This window comes from Protopterus annectens, chromosome 12.part0 (assembly GCF_019279795.1).
Source record: "Protopterus annectens isolate FY-2018-M chromosome 12.part0, PAN1.0, whole genome shotgun sequence".
NCBI classification, from domain to species: domain Eukaryota; kingdom Metazoa; phylum Chordata; order Ceratodontiformes; family Protopteridae; genus Protopterus; species Protopterus annectens.
This window is the reverse complement of record NC_056746.1, coordinates 1,370,582,794-1,370,604,375: the sequence shown is the minus strand read 5'-3', so window position 1 is coordinate 1,370,604,375 and position 21,582 is coordinate 1,370,582,794.

Sequence of the window (21,582 nt, the reverse complement as noted above, 5' to 3'; positions counted from 1 at the left end):
GTGGTGTGGGTAGAGTGAATCCCTGTAGCTTGTGTGCAGTGAATTTTGAAGGTGTTTTGTACTCTAAATCAGCCATTCAGTGAATACTTAGAGTTCAGATCACAATTGTTTTATTTCTTTTGTTAGCTTAGTTAGTCAGGGCGAGCAGGCAGCATGTCAGCAGAGGAGTATGGAAAGCTGACAAGGAGCCAGCTGGCGGAGATGTGTCAGGCAAGGGGACTGGTGCATGGAAACCTGACTAAGGCAGACCTGATTGCAGCCTTGGTTACAGCTAAATCAGAAAACAGCAACTAGGAGGACAATCAAACTGGCAGTGGAGATATAATACCCTCAGAAAATGGACAGCTCTACCTTTCTGCAGAGGACTTAAAAACATCCATCTGGAGCTAAAGAGAGTTGAGTTGGAGGCCAGGCATTTGGAGATAGAAGCCAAGGAAAAGGAGAGGCAGAGGAAGCATGAGAGAGAAATGCTGACTCTTCGCCAGAGTCATGAAGGTAATGGGGAAGGGAGTAACTAGACCCCAGAAGCACAACGGGTCAGTAAATTTCTTCCACAGTTTAAAGAGGGGGATAATTTTGATAGTTTCATTCATATGTTTGAGAGGGTATACAAACAGTATAGTGTTGACCAAAGGTTCTGGGTATGGTTCCTGACCCCCTTACTTCATGGTAAAGCTGTAACTATATTGTCTAAAATGTCTGACGTTGCATGTTTTGATTATACTACTGTAAAAAAGTGTCTATTAGAATTTTTTAAGCTAACACCTGAAATGTATAGGAAAACGTTTCATGAGCATAGAAGCAAGGCAGATGAAAGTGTGTGCAAATATGTTGCTGAACTGAGCACTTATTTCCATAGGTGGGTAAGTGGATGTCAGGTCACCACTTTTGAAGGTCTGGCAGAACTTTTGGTGAGGGAACAAGCCCTTAGCACTTTGCCTGAGGAAATGAGGATCTGGTTAGCTGGTAGACAATGTGCTACTTCAGATGAGTTGGGGAAGAATGGAGACCTATACCTGGCAAGCAGGGCAGCCCTGTACAGGAAAGGGACCCCCAGTACTGCTCATGGGTCTAAAGAAATCCATGGTGGGCAGCACAGACTGCCCCAACAGAATCTGCCAGTAACAGGGGAAGCCACTAGTCCAGGTACACATCCAGGAGCTAGGGTTAAATGTTTTGAATGCAACCAGTGGGGCCATGTGGCATACAGGTGCCCACAGAGGCAAGGTGGGGAACAAAAGTTGAGGGAGCCAGTAAGACAGAAAGGCAAAATGCCAATAGTAGGTTGTCTTGGGACAACAAGGATAACAAACTACCACCAGAGGTTATATCCTATTGTAGTGAATGGCAAAGAGGCCATTGCCAAAAGAGAACAACCTCTGATATAAACATTGTAAAGCCTGCAATGGTTACAGAGGAGCAGTACTTGCCTGGGCAGTCTACTCCAGTCAGGGCTTTAGGAGGGATCCCATTCCAAATACATTTGGCTAGGGTTCACCTTGACTGGGAGGGTGGAAAAGGAAGCCAGCAAGTAGGTGTGTTTGAGGATATACCTGCAGATGTCCTGATAGGGAATGATTTTGATAGTGCAGTACCCTGTGCTTGTGCAGTTACATGCAGTTAGGCTTGGAGACAAGCATGTGGGTTTGGTAGCCTGGGGGAGACCCAGACAGACTGCATACTTGCAGCCAGGACTGGTGAGGTGGTTGCTTTAGGGAAGGAGCTACTCTGTAGCAGTGAGGCTGAAAGTGAGCCACAGCTGCTTCGGGGTACTGCTGGTCCCTTGAACAGAGTGACTGCAAAGGTAGAGGTGAGTAGTAGTACCCAGGCTGACAGTAAGGCACCACTGTCAGAGGATGCCAGACTTCCTGTGGAAGGAGAGCTGGGAAGGGTTACAAGGAGACAGTTGAGACAAGCTCAGCTCTCAGACCCTACATTGCAAGGCCAGAGGCAGGTAGCTAGGGAGGCATCTGATTGTCAAGGAAAGGGGGAATCTGTATACTGGGACAAAGGGTTACTATACAGAGAGTGGACCCATGAGGGAGGGCTGGAAGGAAAGAGAGTACAGCAGTTGGTAGTGCCTAAAGCCTACTGTCTGGCGCATCTAGCCATAGCCCATGATATTCCCTTTGTAGGTCAAATGGGCATAAAACGTACAAAGAGGCATATTATGCAGAACTTCTATTGGCCTGGAATTTCCAGAGATGTAACAGGGTACTGTAGGACCTGTGAGCAATTTCAATTTAAACAGAGAGAACCAGAGATTATTAAGCATTTTTGTCTTGACCATCCAACTCGTCAGCACTCTACCTGTTTTCTTATGTAAGTTATCTTATTCTTGTGTTTTCCTTTAGAATTAATTAGATCAAAAGGTTAGAAAAAAAAGCTCTAAAATGCATCTCACAACATCTAGAGTCTCAATGGCTTCTGGGACACTAGCAGTCCCCAGACCCAAAACTTAATTCACTTATTTTCTCCACAGTTATTACAGTGCAGTCTTATGTGGTTAAGGTGTGTGGAAAGGATGCAGGTAAAAGCAAAACTGAAGAGTAATATTGAATTAGTTTTCCTTAATCAGCATTTTTCCAAGTCATCCTTGAATGTGCAAGTTGTTTAAAAAACTTTTAAACTCACCTTAGAGTATCTAAAACATCCATGGCTTCTGATGGACTAGTGGTCTACAGACCGCAGGCTTAATGCAGCAACAGTTTTCATGAGAGCATGAATAAGAATACTGGTAACATACTCAGGAAGGGGAGACAGTATTAAAACTGAAGAAATTCAAAATGAATGTTTACCGGATTAGATGCAGAATCACAACTACATTAAATGGCAAGGTACCATATTTTGAATTATGGCAAAGTTGTAGTACAGTTTTTTTACTGTAGGATAATTTCTTTTTCATTGTTTCTAACCACTTTTCAAGAGAGAATTTTGAAACTACTCTATGCAGTTCCTAAGTTAACTCTTCACAGGTAACTTGGTAAACACCTGCACTGAAAGTGTTAAGAGAAGCACTTGATGAAATGCCAAGCAAAGAATTAGCTATGACAGAAAAGCATTATAGTGCTTAGTACAATTCATTGCTCATTTTGTAAAACTGGAGTTGGTTCTTCAGATAAGTAGAAGCAATCTCCCTTAGAAGCAACTTGCCAATCAAGCTCACCCCTTACTCACTCAAAGATCAAAGGAATGACTCTTAGCACTTATGAGATCCCATTTGGGTTCGCCTCCAAAGAGAAAAGCTTCAGAAAATTATCCTAGCCATCTAGAACCACCTAACCCAGAATTCATACTGATTACAGAATATTCCTCTTTTCTGGAAAAAAGTTAGTGGAATAGCTAAGGACCACATTTAAGATAACTAGCTCCTTGACAAGGGCTAATGTCCTCTCCATCTTCAGTTTTTGCCCAGTTCTCCTTCTTAACCCTGTCTTACAGACCTAAAATAACATTTCCAACAAATGATTCCCCCATGGTAAAATTCCCTGTTTGTAACTATGTAAATTCATTGTATTCTAGCTCCTTGCACCTGCTAAATAAAGTTTTGAAGAAGTTGCTTGAAAAGAATGTTGTGAATTTGTTATAATGTGTTTCAATGATGTGAAATTCTTTGATGTCTTGTAAACTTCTTACGTTCCACTCCCTGAACCTAATTAAACTCCAGTCTGATATCCGCCATAAGCCAGGCCCTACATTCTCTACATCCTCTAACCCACTTCATCCTCTAAACTACACACGGCCATTTCCTCTTCTCACCGACCAGCTCTACAAAGATGCAACTCTGACCTTTTCATAAATAATTTCAACCTTAGAAGTCTTCTCAACAAAATTTATGAATTTCATGCTGCCATTGCACTTTAGTCCCAAGATATAGCTATAATTACTAAAACCCGGTTAAAGCCACATATAAAAACAAGGAAATACTTCCTAATGGGTATAGTATAGTCAGAACTGATAGATTAACCAGACATGGTGATGACATTGCCTTAACGTTTAAATAATACCACAACTAAATTTCACTCCACATGACCTCTCTAACACTGAAATTTTAACTACAGGTCTAGATATGAACACCCATAAGTCCATTATCATTATAGCCACTACCACCCCCCTGCTAATAACGTCACTGAGACTGAAAACATCCTAGAATGGGCCTCCTCCAATTGGAAACTGTAATACTTAGGGACCTTCACCTAGGCTGGCATATCTGCTCCTGCAAAACTCCCACCAGCTTTATAAACTTACATAAATTCTGTCAAAACATTAACCATCCTACATGCATTGACAAGAATACTAATTGGCGCTCTATACTTGACTGGGTTCTGACAAACAGATCCAATATTACTTATGATTCTGGTTGTCTTCCAGATACTCTAACTAATCACTGCCTGACCTATCTAATCCAAAAACGTACACACAGGACCAGCAACAGTACATTCTGCTATATATGTAATACACAACATTTTTCCCCCATCATACTTAACACACGTCAGCAATATGACTGGTCACCTCTAAAAACCCTACAGTTGGACCATGCAGTACAGTACTTTAACAATACTTTCCTGCAAATACTCAGTAACCTAGCCCCAGTCTGGAACATTCACACTAAAGCCAAGCAGCTGCCTTGGTTGTCAACAGAAACAAAACAGCTGATGGAAAAGTACAGAGAAGGTCAGAAGGAGTTGCATTGTGTCTTTGTAGACTTAGAGAAAGCATATGACAGGGTGCCTAGAGAGGAGTTGTGATATTATATGAGGAAGTCGGGAGTGGCAGAGAAGTATGCGAGAGTGGTACAAGATATGTACAAGGGTAGTGTGACAGCGGTGAGGTCTGCGGTGGGAGTGACGGATGCGTTTAAGGTGGAGGTGGGATTACATCAAGGATCAGCTCTGAGCCCTTCCTTATTTGCACTGGTGATGGGTAGGTTGACAGACGAGATCAGACAGGAGTCCCCGTGGACTATGATGTTTGCAGATGACATTGTGATATGTAGTGAGAGTAGGAAACAGGTTGAGGAGACTCCGGAGAGGTGGAGATATGTTCTAGAGAGGAGAGGAATGAAGGTCAGCAGGACTAAGACAGAATATATGTGTGTGAATGAGAGGGAGGATAGAGGAATGGTGAGTATGCAGGGAGTAGAGGTGGTGAAGGTGGATGAGTTTAAATACTTGGGAGCAACAGTACAAAGTAATGGCGAGTGTGGAAGAGAGGTGAAGAAGAGAGTACAGGCAGGATGGAGTGGGTGGAGAAGAATGTCAGGAGTGACTTGTGACAGACGGGCACCAGTAAGAGTGAAAGGGAAGGTCTACAAAAGGGTAGTGAGACCAGCTATGTTATATGGGTTGGAGACAGTGGCATTGACAAAAAGGCAGGAGTTTGAGCTGGATGTGGCAGAGTTAAAGATGTTAAGATTTGCACTGGGTGTGACGAGGATGGACAGGATTAGGAATAAGTATATTAGAGGGTCAACCCAGGTTGGAAGGTTTGGAGACAAAGCCAGAGAGGCAAGATTACATTGGTTTGGACATGTGCTGAGGAGGGATGCTGGGTATATTGGGAAAAATGCTAAGGATGAAGCTACCAGGTAACAGGAAAAGAGGAAGGCCTATGATAAGTTTTATGGATGTGGTGAGAGAGGACAAGTAGGTGGTTGGTGTGACAGAGCAAGATACAGAGGACAGGAAGAAATGGAAACAGATGATCCGCTGTGGCGACCCCTAATGGGAGGAGGTGGAGGAGGAAGAAGAAGAAGGTATATGCAAATATTCTGAACTCTCCTTCTGTGGACTATAGATCAAATAAAGCTTATCAACTCCTATCTCAGTAAAACTCTCATATCAGCTTTACTATGATTTCAGAAGGGTGAGTTTACCCTTCTCCCACATAAATGATAAGCTGCATCTCTGGGATGGATTTTAACATGAGTTCTGCATGATAGCAAATTCACCATTCTTCCATTCAGAAGTTTTGCAAAGAAGGGAATTAATACTTTCCATTTGATGAGGTGTAGGTTGATAAAGAGACAGTTCAGCTATATGCATTATTCTCATATATACATGCATATCTGTCTGTCTTTCCATGTGTGTGTGTGTGTGTGTGTGTGTGTGTGTGTGTGTGTGTGTGTGTGTGTGTGTGTGTGTGTGTGTGTGTGTGTGTGTGTGTGTGTGTGTGCGCGTGTGTGTGTGTGTGTGTGTGTGTGTGTGTGTGTGTGTGTGTGTGTGTGCGTGTGTGTGTGTGTATGTGTGCGTGTGTGCGTGTGTGTGTATGTGTCTAGAAATTAGAATCTACACAGTAGAATACTTTAAACCTTCTGTAGTGGAGACCTATGGGATATATGCAAATAAACCGTTAAGGCCATACCAGTATTTTGGCTACATGGCTTCTAAATGTCTATGATCTTTCAATTTTTAATTTTTTGCTTTTAAATTCAGCTTAATAAATCCAACCCATACCTAATGTAGATTTGTGATAGTTCAGCCATTTTCTGGACTTTTAAATGCAACATAAGTTTAGTGTTTGGATATAGTTTGGAAATTTGGAGATTAAGACCAAGCTTGATGTCCATAAACATTAAGGTGGCTACAAAATATTCCAAATAACATGTAAAATAAATGGTAAAAAGGTCACACAGGCAATCCATTAAATGAAAACACCAAGAAAGACCCAGCAAAGCTAGACTCTTCACTTTGTAATACCTTAAACATCCAGCAGTGCAGGCTCATGGGATATACACAAATGACCCTTAAGGACATACCACTGTTTTAGCTGCACGGCCTCTGAATGCTCATGACTTCACGTCTTTACTGTTGCATTCAGGCCAATAACGTCAAAGCCCACTAGATGTTGATCTGCTGTACAGGCAAGCTTTAAAAAAGGGCTAAGTGTGCCATGTCTACATATACTGAAGCTTCTAGTTCAAGTTTGTATTTTCTGGAGTTTATACATATATATATATATATATATATATATATATATATATATATATATATATATATTGTAAAAGCTTTACATACACACACATTTATATATATATATATATATATATATATATATATATATATATATATATATATGTACACACACACACACACACACACACACACACACACACACACACACACACACACACAAACACACATAAAGATATAAAGATTATTTTGGCAAGGCATGAGTTGTTATAGAAAGCATTTCCCAGCTGAGCTTTTGCAAACTCAGAATCATTTCTCTGAGTTATACTTCTCTGAATTTTAAGGCATAAATGATAGCACCTGTCACAAATACTCTGATTCTTAATAACCCTTTAGCAAGTAGGCATCATGTAATGTATGTCTTGGAATTTCTTTCTCGATAACTTTCCATCTCAGGCAATACAAAATGCAAGGTACTTACATAGGATGAAATAAAACGTTGGGTCCTTTATTGCAAATCTAATTTAGGAACCCACCTTAGAAGCCAATAAATTCAGATCCTGAAAAATACAAATGTATAAAAATTGCAGCAGACACTTACTTTTATTTTGAACTTTTAGTTTACTTGCTTTACTGTCACATAATTGAATTATAAAATACATTAAAATAGAAAAAAAAATTGGGGAGTAGGAACTAAGGCAGAGTGACAGGAATGTTTGTACTGTGTGAGATCTTTTAATGAGACTGCAACATTTATACTATAGCTTCATTTAGGCTGTAGTCAAACGTTTTCACTAATATGAAACTGACTTCCAAACTTTTTTTGTGTGTGTTTACAAATGCCAGTGCTTTCTAAAAAACAATAAGGACTTTAGCCAGGTATTAATTAATACACAGGTCAGAACTCATCAGTGTTTATGAATCTCATGCTGGAAAACTGATTGAAGAATTCAAATTACTGACCTATGGAAAAAAACAATCTACTTATAGATACATCACTGAAAAATATATATGGGTATTTAAAGTTTGAAAATTCACGCACTGCACAATAAATGTAATACAAGACCGACGGGGGCTGACCTTTTCAAAAAATAATTCACTCCAGAGATCTTATCAGTCAGCTTCAAAACACAATATTCTTTTCAGAAACAAAACGAGAAGGCAAACACTGGGAGAAAACAGCCAGATTGAAATCATGCACCAAGATTAGTGGTATTTGAGTTCTCTTTGGTGTAGACAAAAAAAACCTGGAAGGAAACAGTTGACATTCAGAGAGACAGGGAGATGAGGATTTTCACCATCTTGTATTGTATTTTTTTAAATTTACCAGAAAAAATCATTAACTATTAGAAGTCTAATTATAACACTGCTAAATGTTTATTTATTAAAAGGAGATGGTTTCAGGACCCATTACACACATAACTCTGACCAAATGATACAATATGATGAAAATACATGAATAAACGGACATCTAAAACAAGCAATAACTAGTTTGCAAAACCGGGGATCCTAAACTGGTCTTATGTGTAGACATCTAAAAAGAGCATGATTCTGTTGCAAAAAAGCTGTTTCACTTTATCTCAGTCTTTTGTTCTGATGAGTAATTCAAACCAACGGTAAGCTTTTTTGAATTCCACCCAAAGGGAAAATGAATTTACAGACCATGTAGAAGGAATTCTAACTCTGCCAAAAACATCTGCCCACTGTTATTAGCTGTAGTTGTGTTTCGTAGAAATGTGTCAGCACTCTGAGCACTTTTGCGAAACTAATGAGGATCCTGATGTTCTGGGCTTGGGGAAGAACTGTAGTATGTATTATGAGAAGATGAATAATTATATAAAGAGTGGAGAGCAAGCAAATGAAAATAATGCATTTTTAAAACCAAATAAAATAATTGCTGGAATAATTTCCTTACCCATCATGACATTTACTGAAAGAAGAGAACTTTGACAGCCAAAGTAAGGAGACGTGATTTAAAAATCAGAAAACCTTAGAATGGTCAGGAAATAGAGTTGTTAATGATCATAGGAGGCAAATCTATTTGTTTACTATTTAGGAAGATTGTTGTAACATTAGTGGCTACCTCATATACAACCATCACACACACACACTCTCACATACCAGCCAATCCGCTTTCCTAATATACCTGGAGAATGGAAATCTAAAGCTTAGGTTTTATCCACTGCATTCAGTAAAACTCAGCCCATGTTGTTTAGATATATTTTATGCATACTCTGTCTTTCCTGTAAAGAATTTCAGAAAAGTTTAATACTTTTCTACCTCTCTAATTTATTACTTTCATGTTTATACATATTTCTCAAAAAAGAATACTATCTGCAACACATGTATTAACTCTGCTCTTGAGGACCTGAAAATTGTTCTTGCCTCCTTGGACTGTATCAGTGATAAATGCTAGCCCACAGAAAATGAGTAGGGGGTTACTGAAAATGGAGATGTTTTAGCATTTTGAGTAACAGCTAAAACCTGCATGCTTGACAGTTACCATTTTTTTTTCGTACAAGGGCATAGGGTACATTGGTTTCTGGTGTACAGTGATGGTACATTGCTTGCAAGTGTACAGTGATGGTACATTGGTTGCAGGTTTACAGTGATGGAAGATTGGTTGCAGGTGTACAGTGTTGGCACATTGGTTGCAGGTGTAGAGTGATGCTATATTGGTTGCAGTTGTAAAGTGATAGTATATTGGTTGCAGGTGTGCAGTGATGGTACATTGGTTGCAGGTGTGGAATGATGGTACATTGGTTGCTGGTGCACATTAATGATTCATTGGTTGCAGGTGTACAGTAATGGTACATTGGTTGCAGGTGTAGAGTGATGGCACATTGGTTGCAGGTGTACAGTGATGATACATTGGTTGCTGGTGCACAGTGATGGGACATTGGTTGCAGGTGTACAGTGATGGGACACTGGTTGCAGGTGTACAGTGATGGTACATTGGTTGCATGTGTACAGTAATGGCACATTGGTTGTTGGTGCAGAATGATGGTACATTGGTTGCAGGTGTACAGTGATGGTACATTGGCTGCAGGTGCAGAGTGATGGTATATTGGTTGCAGGTGTACATTGATGGTATATTGGTTGCAGGTGTGCAGTGATGGTACATTGGTTGCAGGTGCGGAGTGATGGTACATTGGTTGTGGGTGTCAAGTAATGATACATTAGTTGCAAGTGTAGAGTGAATATGCAGTCTGATGTTATCAATCTTCATTTTATCCTTGACATATGGGTTCGGTATTTGGACATTACTACAGCTCGCACAGACCCAAAAACTCTCGAGCTTCATCCTTACCCACAATATCCCTGCCTCAGTTACCTCAGATCTCATTTGCCGCTTTTCCAGATAGATGTATTCACCTTAGCTCTTGAGCTAAGTCTATTTTATTACTTTTTTATTAATATTTTACTAATATTTTGGGCTTAAAATCTCCTGTCAGAATATTTCCTTATACTCCATCCTTTTTAGCTCTTGTAGGACTCTTGTGTAATATTACTATCCCTTGACCCCTTCCCAAATACTTCTTTGTAATCTTACTATCATTGTTGATCATTCCCTTTCTTACCCCCTTTTTCTCTTTCGAAAAAAGACAAAAGAAAAAAGGGAGATTTTTATACTTTTCTCACTGCAGAGTGATAGTACATTGGTTGTGGGTGTACAGTGATGGTACATTTGTTGCGGGTATACAGTGATGGCACATTGGTTGCGGGTGCGGAGTGATGGTACATTGGTTGTGGGCGCCAAGTAATGGTACATTAGTTGCAGGTGTACTGTGATGTGTACATTGGTTGCAGGTGTACAATGATGGTACATTGGTTGTGGGTGTATAGTGATGGTACATTAGTTGCAGGTGTACTGTGATGTGTACATTGGTTGCAGGTGTACAATGATGGTACATTGGTTGTGGGTGTATAGTGATGGTACATTGGTTGCAGGTGTACTGTGATGGTACATTGGTTGCAGGTGTACAATGATGGTACATTGGTTGTGGGTGTACAATGATGGGACACTGGTTGCAGGTGTATAGTGATGGCACATTGGTTGCAGGTGAGGAGTCATGGTACAATGGTTGCTGGTGTACAGTGCTGGTACATTGGTTTCTGGTGTAGAGTTATGGTACATTGGTTGCAGGTGTACAGTGATGGCACATTGGTTGCTGGTGCAGAGTGATGGTACATTGGTTGCAGGTTTACAGTGACGGCACATTGGTTGCTTGTGCAGAGTGTTGGTCCATTGGTTGCAGGTGTACAGTGATGGTATATTTGTTGCAGGTGTAAAGTGATGGTACATTTACTGCAGGTGTACAGTGATGGTACATTGATTGCAAGTGCAGAGGGATGGTACATTGGTTGCAGTTGCCAAGTAATGGTACATTAATTGCAGGTGTAGAGTGATGATGCAGTCTGATGGTGTCAATCTTCATTTTATCCTTGACATATGGGTTCAGAATTTGGACGTTTCTACAGCTCGTACAAGCTAAAAACACTCTAGCTTCATCCTTACCCACAATCTCTTTGCCTCAGTTACCTCAGATCTTGTTTGCAGTTTTTCCAGACAGATGTATTCACCTCAGCTCTTGAACTTAGTCTATTTTATTAATATTTTGGGCTTACAATCTCCTATCAGACTATTTCTTTATAATCAATCATTTTTAGCTCTTGTAGTGCTCTAGTGCAATTTTACTATCTTTTAACCCCTTCGCATATACTTCTGTGCAATCTTACTAGCATTGTTGATAGTACCCTTTCTTACCCCAGTTTTCTCTTTCAAAACAGAAACAGAGATTTTATACTTTTCTCACTATTGTGCTGTTTTTCTATTGTAGTCTATAGTGTAGTGTTTATTTCCTGTTTGTTCACTTATTATAGCTGACAAACCTAAAGGGCCCACTGTTTTTAAAAGTGTCAAAAGTGTAGCCACAAAATCCCCCATTTGGATACTCATCTTTTATGTGTTTATTACTTAGCGGCCATTCAAGTTCAAGAGGACTGCAGCATTTGCCATGGCTTTAGTCACAGAGTTTTCATTGAGAGAAAAATAAATTAATCTTAAAGGGCTGCTTTCTATCAGCCTTTGGGGAAGTATATCTGCTGCTAAGAGAAAATCTGATATGTCTTCTCCTTCTTCTACCTGATTTACCAAGGGTGGTCTCTTTGCCTTCTGTTTATCCTTTTGCTGATGAATTGCCTGAGGTCTTCTTACAGAGACTGAAATCTCCTCAAACCTTTGTCCTTTCCACCAAAATTCTCACCGAGTTTGATGTGGAGAGACTAGTGAATATGATTCTATTAGTGAGAGGACTTACATGACTCCCCTCAGCTACAACCCCTTTGAGGCTTGGAATCGATTCAATTTCCACCCCTGTCATTACTCTTTCTCTGATCTCCTCTGAGGTTTTTAGAGATGTCAACTCTGAGTCTTCCATTGCTGACTGTATTGGTTCCGGAGATATCTCTCCCTTTGGAACTGATTATTTCTCTGATTTCTTCAGCTCTGCTGGATCCTGAGACCTCCCAGGACCACATCTGCCCTGTCAGTTCCGGGGAGCTGAGGTCAACTCCAGTTTTTTTCTGAGTTGTCTCTGTGCCTTGAAACTTTGGCTCAGTGCAGTACGGCACTGGCTTCTGCTTCAGGAGTTGTTTTGTCAGAGCAGGGAATGACCATTTGTCTGAAGCTGTCATTCTCAGTTCTGGACTCTTTTCCCTCTTTGGGGGGGGGGGGGGCAGCCTTTGAGGCAATGGAGAAGGTTTTGTCCACAATGGTGGCTCAGTTTGTCCCATCCTCCTATGAGCACATTCTGTCCTCATGCTCTTATTCAACCTGTTTTTCCAGTGGGGCAGTGAGTACTTAATCTGCAGGACCCACAGATTCATGTTCTGTCCTCTTCTGATACCTCCTCAGACTATCCCTATAAGGACATTAATCAGAAGTGAAAGTGCAAAAGGAAACACTTAGACTCCCCTCAGGAATCAGAAACAGAGCACACCGATTTTGATGAAGGGGAAGGGTCCCGAAGGTCACCCCCTAATGATGTCTCCTTTGGAAACATCCTGGAAATTTTAAAGCAGAAAGGTGACTGGAAGTACCAAAATCCTTCATTTGAGGAGTCGGTGTTCCTGCAAGCTTTTGGTACTCATCTGTCTACCTCTTGGGTGACTCTGCCTGCTGATGAGCTTATCCAGTTGATCTTGCAGTGGGCATGGAAGGCACCAGACATCACTGAACCTATTCTTAAGAGACCAGACAAAATTTTATCTGCCCCCAAGGACAACCAATTCTGGGCTAAAGGTCTACCGGTAGATGTCATGGTCATGGCAGTGACCATTAAAAAGGAACTGGCTGATGAAAGTTCCTCTATCCATCCTCACAATAGAGAGTCCCAGGCAATAGATAGATTTCAGAAGCAAGTTTACACTTCCTTGTCCTTCACCCTAAGATCTTTGAATTTCCTGGCACATTTTACAAGACTCCAGAGAGACCTGATAAAAATTTGTCAGATACCCTCACAGGAGCTGTAACTGAGGGAGTCCATAATAAGGTTGCTTTCCAGATGGCCTCCATGGAGTCTGTGTCTAATTCATCCATGAGGCTCATTGTGCATGCAGGAAATGGGACTACCTGAGCAGCAGGTTTAAGCATAGCCATAAGAAGACTTGCCTGGATGCACCTTTGTGACTTTGCAGAATCATTTAAGTCTTCATTCGTTAATGATCTCTTTGACAGATCCTCTCTTCTTGTCCCAAAAGTTAAAGACACTTTATCCAGGTGTGAAAGGGATAGTAAGAACCTTTCTGCAGTGAGTGTATGTTTTTCCAATCTCCAAAATCCCTTTCCAGGAATCAGAGGGGTGGTGGAAAGATGTGGTTCAGGAAATCCCTGGGGTCTTTCCAGGACATATGTGGTGCTAGTTCTCCCAGGGGAAGGGGGGGGGGGGGAACTACAGTGGAAGATGCCTTCCATACAGCAGAGGCGATCCACAGAATCACAGCTTTATGGACTCCTTTCCTGTTAAGCCCTTTCAGCATTCCAGAAGGGTAGCACAACTGTCTTTCTTGGGAGGCAGTCAGGGGACACTTATCCTTGTACCAAAATGCTTGGCAAAATATTACAGCAGATTCTTGGGTGCAATGGATCATATCCAGAGGTTATATCATACCTTTTTCCAATCCTCCCACCACTTGCAAGACAATCCCCAATGTTTCACCCAATCAGAGGGAGCCAAATTCAAATGCTGCTAGACAAAAGAGTTATTCAAAATGTACTACCAGACCACTGAGGATCTGGATTTTACTCAAGATTCTTTTTAGTGCCAAAAAGACAGGGGACTGCAGACCAGTTTTGGATCTCAGTGTGCTGAGCAAATCAGTTTGCCAAACAAAATTCTGGATGATCGTGGTACAGTCCATTCTTCCTTTTTTGGGAAAGGACAATTGAATCTGCTCAATAGATCTTCAGGATGTATATTACCATATAAAAAGGGACAAATGCTGCAGAAGATTCTGCCACTTCTGGCTGGGAGTCAGTCAATACCAGTTCAAAGAGCTGCCATTTGGCCTCATCACAGCCCCCAGGGTGTTCACCAAATGAATGTCAGTAGTAGCAGTTCATTTGAGACTGCATGGATTCAGGGTGTTTCGGTACCTGTACAACTGGCTCATTACCTCTTCCAACCAGGCATCATTTGATACAGGAAAGGTATTATATTCTCAAGACTTGTGAATACTTAGGAATAATGATAAATAATGAAAAATCCCAGCTGATTCCAGCTCAGAGCTTAGAGTTTATAGGGGCATTATTGAATGCGACTTCAACTGTGACATCCCTTCCTCCAGCCAGACTTCAAAGAATTATAACCCAGGTTCAGACGATAATCCACAGAAAGAAAATACCTGCTCGACAAATCTTGCAAGTCCTAGGGTCAATGACAGCAACCATAACTCTAGTTCTCCTAGCCAGATTTCACATGAGAATAATACAATGTCTAATGCATCTCAATGGCCCTTGTTAAACCAACACTTGTCGGACAGGATTCTAATTACCAGTCATTGCAGTTAGGATTTAGCTTGGTGGATTCATTCTGAAGAAATTTTCCTGGGCTGCCCCTTCATCCTCCCAGAGCCCAAGGCCATAGTATCCATGGACACCTCCCAGATGGGGTGGGGGTGCATTTCCTGGGCAAGACTGTCCAAGGCACTTGGTCACCCTTAGAGGCCAATCTGCATATCGATGTTCTGGAACTAAGAGCAGTGCAGAGTAATGGTACATTAGTTGAAGGTGCAGAGGGATGGTACATTGGTTGCAGGTATACAGTGATGGTATATTAGTTTCAGGTGTGAGGTGATGGTACATTGGTTGCGGGTATACAGTGATGGTACATAGGCTGCAGGTGTACAGTGATGGTACATTGATTGCAGGTGTGGAGTGATGGTGCATTGGTTGCACATGTACAGTGATGGTACATTGGTTGTGGGTGTAGAGTGATGGTACATTGGTTGCGGGTGTACAGTGATGGTACATTGGTTGCAGGTGTACACTGATGATAAATTGGTTGTGGGTGTAGAGTGATGGTACAGTTTACTTTTGAAACATTGAAAATCATGTTGTCAATCGGCCAGTTGGGTGAACCAAAATGCCGAATTCTGATTGTTGAACATCACAGAAGTTTGAAACTCAGCAAATCGAACAGCAGATTCACTGAGGTTCAAACTTTGATGTCGAACACACAATGTAAGGGAGGAGGGCAAGCCACCCTGCAACCCCCATGTAGGGGGCTGCGCCCCCCACACCCCCCTACTTTACTCTTCTAACTCCGAGGTTGCATTACAGTGGGGAAAGGGTCCATTTCCCGATCCCACTATAGTGCACTCTGCACCCAAAATGGTGAATCTGCAATGAGCAAATGTTATTGTGCATTCGCTCATTGCACATTCAATGCATTTTTTCCAGCTTTCCAAAAACTTGAAAGCATCCTTTCGCACAATCCACTTTCCATATGTGCATTACGCACATATAAAGTGAGCTGATGGTACATTGGTTGCAGGTACAGAGTGAAGGAAAATTGGTTGCAGGTGTACAGTGATGGTACATTGGTTGTAGGTGTACAGTGATGGCACATTGGTTGCAAAAGTACAGTGATGGTATATTGGTTGTAGATGCGGAGTGATGGTACATTGGTTGCAGGTGTACAGTGATGATACATTGGTTGTAGGTGTACAGTGATGGCACATTGGTTGCAAGTGTACAGTGATGGTACATTGGTTGTAGGTGTACAGTGATGGCACATTGGTTGCAGGTGCAGAGTGATGGTACACTGATTGCAGGTGTGAAGTGATGGTACATTGGTTGTGGGTGTACAGTGATGCTACACTGGTTGCGGGTGTAGAGTGATGGTACACTGGTTATGGGTGTACAGTGATGGTACATTAGTTGTAGGTGTACAGTAATGGTACAGTGGTTGCTGGTGCAGAGTGATGGTACATTGGTTGCGAGTGTACAGTGATGGCACATTGGTTGCAAGTGTACAGTGATGCTACACTGGTTGCAGGTGTACAGTGATGGTACATTGGTTGAGGTGCACAGTAATGGTACATTGGTTGCTGGTTCAGAGTGATGGTACACTGGTTGTGAGTGTGCAGTGATGGCACATTGGTTGCAGGTGTACACTGATGATAAATTGGTTGTGGGTGTAGAGTGATGGTACAGTTTACTTTTGAAACATTGAAAATCATGTTGTCAATAGGCCAGTTGGGTGAACCAAAATGCCGAATTCTGATTGTTGAACGTCACAGAAGTTTGAAACTCAGCAAATCGAACATCAGATTCACTGAGTTTTGAACTTTGATGTCGAACACACAATGTAAGGGAGGAGGGCAAGCCACCCTGCAACCCCATGTAGGGGGCTGCACCCCCCACACCCCCCTTCTTTACTATTCTAACTCCGAGGTTGCATTGCAGTGGGGGAAAGGGTCCATTTCCTGATCCCCACTATAGTGCACTCTGCACCCAAAATGGCAAATCTGCAATGAGCAAATGTTTTTGCACATTCGTTCATTGCACATTCAATGCATTTTTTCCGGCTTTCCAAAAACTTGAAAGCGTCCTTTTGTACAATCCACTTTCCATATGTGCATTATGCACGTATAAAGTGAGCTGATGGTACATTGGTTGCAGGTACAGAGTGAAGGAAAATTGGTTGCCGGTGTGCAGTGATGGTACATTGGTTGTAGGTGTACAGTGATGGCACATTGGTTGCAAAAGTACAGTGATGGTATATTGGTTGTAGATGCGGAGTGATGATACATTGGTTGCAGGTGTACAGTGATGGTACATTGGTTGCAGGTGTACAGTGATGATACATTGGTTGTAGGTGTACAGTGATGGCACATTGGTTGCAGGTGCAGAGTGATGGTACACTGATTGCAGGTGTGGAGTGATGGTACATTGGTTGTGGGTGTACAGTGATGCTACACTGGTTGTGGGTGTACAGTGATGGTACACTGGTTGTGGGTGTACAGTGATGGTACATTAGTTGTAGGTGTACAGTAATGGTACAGTGGTTGCTGGTGCAGAGTGATGGTACATTGGTTGCGAGTGTACAGTGATGGCACATTGGTTGCAAGTGTACATTGATGCTACACTGGTTGCAGGTGTACAGTGATGGTACATTGGTTGTAGGTGTACAGTAATGGTACATTAGTTGCTGGTGCAGAGTGATGATACACTGGTTGTGAGTGTGCAGTGATGGCACATTGGTTGCAGGTGTACAGTGATGGTACATTGGTTGTAGGTGTACAGTGATGGTACATTGGTTGCAGGTACAGAGAGATGGTAAATTGGTTGCAGGTGTACATTGATGGTACACTGGTTACGGATGTACTTTGATGGTACACTGGTTGCAGGTATACAGAGATGGTACATTGGTTGTAGGTGTACAGTGATGGCACATTGGTTGCTGGTGCAGAATTATGGTACATTGGTTGCGGGTGTACAGTGATGGCACATTGGTTGCAGGTGTACAGTGATGGTATATTGATTGCAGGTGCGGAGTGATGGTGCATTGGTTGCAGGTGTACAGTGATGGTACATTGGTTGCAGGTGCACAGTGATGGTACATTGGTTGCAGGCACAGAGTGAAGGTACATTGGTTGCACATGTACAGTGATGGTACATTGGTTGTGGGTGTAGAGTGATGGTACATTAGTTGCAGGTGTACAGTGATGAAAATCATGTTGTCAGTAGGCCAGTTGGGTGAACCAAAATGCTGAATTCTGATTGTTGAATGTCACAGAAGTTTGAAACTCAACAAATCGAACAGCAGATTCACTGAGTTTCGAACTTCGATGTTGAACACACAATGTAAGGGAGGAGGGCAAGCCACCCTGCAACCCCCATGTAGGGGGCTGTGCCCCCCACACACCCCTACTTTACTATTCTAACTCCGAGGTTGCACTACAGTGGGGAAAGGGTCCATTTCCTGATTCCCACTATAGTGCACTCTGCACCCAAAATGGCAAATCTGCAATGAGCAAATGTTATTGTGCATTCGCTCATTGCACATTCAATGCATTTTTTTTGGCTTTCCAAAAACTTGAAAGCGTCCTTTCGCGCAATCCACTTTCACATATGTGCATTACGCACATATAAAGTGAGCTGATGGTACATTGGTTGCAGGTACAGAGTGAAGGAAAATTGGTTGCAGGTGTACAGTGATGGTACATTGGTTGTAGGTGTACAGTGATGGCACATTGTTTGCAAAAGTACAGTGATGGTATATTGGTTGTAGATGCGGAGTGATGGTACATTGGTTGCAGGTGTACAGTGATGGTACATTGGTTGCAGGTGTACAGTGATGATACATTGGTTGTAGGTGTACAGTGATGGCACATTGGTTGCAGGTGCAGAGTGATGGTACACTGATTGCAGGTGTGGAGTGATGGTACATTGGTTGTGGCTGTACAGTGATGCTACACTGGTTGCGGGTGTACAGTGATGGTACACTGGTTGTGGGTGTACAGTGATGGTACATTGGTTGTAGGTGTACAGTAATGATACAGTGGTTGCTGGTGCAGAGTGATGGTACATTGGTTGCGAGTGTACAGTGATGGCACATTGGTTGCAAGTGTACAGTGATGCCACACTGGTTGCAGGTGTACAGTGATGGTACATTGGTTGTAGGTGTACAGTAATGGTACATTGGTAGCTGGTGCAGAGTGATGGTACACTGGTTGCGAGTGTACAGTGATGGCACATTGGTTGCAGGTGTACAGTGATGGTACATTGGTTGTAGGTCTACAGTGATGGTACATTGGTTGCAGGTACAGAGTGATGGTAAATTGGTTGCAGGTGTACATTGATGGTACACTGGTTATGGATGTACTTTGATGGTACACTGGTTGCAGGTGTAAAGAGATGGTACATTGGTTGTAGGTGTACAATGATGGCACATTGGTTGCTGGTGCAGAATTATGGTACATTAGTTGGGGGTGTACAGTGATGGCACATTGGTTGCAGGTGTACAGTGATGGTACATTGGTTGTAGGTATACAGTAATGGTGCATTGGCTGCAGGTGTACAGTGATGGTACATTGGTTGCAGGTGTACAGTGATGGTACATTGGTTGCAGGTACAGAGTGATGGTACATTGGTTGCAGGTGTGCAGTGATGGTACATTGGTTGCAGGTACAGAGTGAAGGTACATTGGTTGCAAGTGTAGAGTGAAGGCACATTAGTTGGATTACAAAGAACATGCCACCTCATTCTGCAGTCCATGTCCTAGAAAGAGTTAACATCTTCTAACATGGCACTCACACACATTATGGCAGTAACTGAGGTCACATCCAATTATTCTGAAGGGGGATTGGCTGGAAGAATGCACACCACCAATGATTAAGACAAATTCATCCTCAGAAAAAATAAACATGAAGCACAGATAATGAACATATGGTAATACGGAATCTGCTATCTGAAATGAAGTATGAATAGCCTATGTCCCTTTTAAATGAGTTGTTATGTCTGCCAGTTCTCTTTCTATATGCTGCTGGAGTCTACCTTGCAGAATATTGAGCAATACCTTGCAAGGTAATTGTTCAGTAGCTTCATCAATCTTTAACTTTTTTGTTTTTTGGGACTGGACTGTAAACTGGTATTTCCAATGGCCACTGTTCTGTTTTCCATATTTGCCAGCAACTTCCAAACAGCAAGGGTTGGCTTGGATTTTGGGGGATTTTAAATAGTTTGCCTGTAAATTCATCACTTCTTGTGATCATGCTAATAGCAAGGGTTTCAAAAGCCTGGCTAACTTCACTTCCCAGGATGTCTTGTTCTAGATCAGAAAACATACCATTGCATGTGTCAATGATGTCAGGCTCTTCCCAGGAAGTCTTGTTCTAGATCAGAGAACATACCATTGCCTGTATCAGTGATGTCAGGGCTCTTTCCATGATATCTTGTTCTAGATCAGCGAACATATCATTGCATGTGAAAGTGATGTCAGGCTCTTCCCAGGATATCGTCTTCTAGATCAGAGTACATACCACTGCATGGATCAGTGATGTCAGGGCTATTTCCAGGATATCTTGTTCTAGATCAGAGGACATACCATTGCATGGATCAGTGATGTCAGGGCTCTTTCCAGGATGTCTTCTCCTAGATCAGAGACATACCATTGCATGTGTCGATGATGTCAGGATCTTCCCAGGAAGCCTTGTTCTAGATCAGAGAACATACCATTGCCTGTATCAGTGATGTCAGGGCTCTTTCCATGATATCTTGTTCTAGATCAGCGAACATATCATTGCATGTGAAAGTAATGTCAGGCTCTTCCCAGGATATCTTCTTCTAGATCAGAGTACATACCACTGCATGTATCAGTGATGTCAGGGCTCTTTCCAGGATGTCTTCTCCTAGATCAGAGAACATACCATTGCATGGATCAGTGATGTCAGGGCTCTTTCCAGGATGTCTTCTCCTGGATCAGAGTACATACCACTGCATGTGTCAATGATGTCAGGCTCTTCCCAGGAAGTCTTGTTCTAGATCAGAGAACATACCATTGCATGTATCAGTGATGTCAGGGCTCTTTCCATGATATCTTGTTCTAGATCAGAGAACATATCATTGCATGTGTCAGTGATGTCAGGCTCTTCCTAGGATATCTTCTTCTAGATCAGAGTACATACCACTGCATGTATCAGTGATGTCAGGGCTCTTTCCAGGATGTCTTCTCCTAGATCAGCGAACATACCATTGTATGGATCAGTGATGTCAGGGCTCTTTCCAGGATGTCTTCTCCTAGATCAGAGAACATACCATTGCATGTGTCAATGATGTCAGGCTCTTCCCAGGAAGTCTTGTTCTAGATCAGAGAACATACTGTTGCATGGATCAGTGATGTCAGGGCTCTTTCCAGGATGTCTTCTCCTAGATCAGAGAACATACCATTGCATGGATCAGTGATGTCAGGGCTCTTTCCAGGATATCTTGTTCTAGATCAGAGAACATACCATTGCATGGATCAGTGATGTCAGGGCTCTTGCCAGGATATCTTGTTCTAGATCAGAGGACATACCATTGCATGTGTCAATGATGTCAGGCTCTTCCCAGGAAGTCTTGTTCTAGATCAGAGAACATACCATTGCCTGTATCAGTGATGTCAGG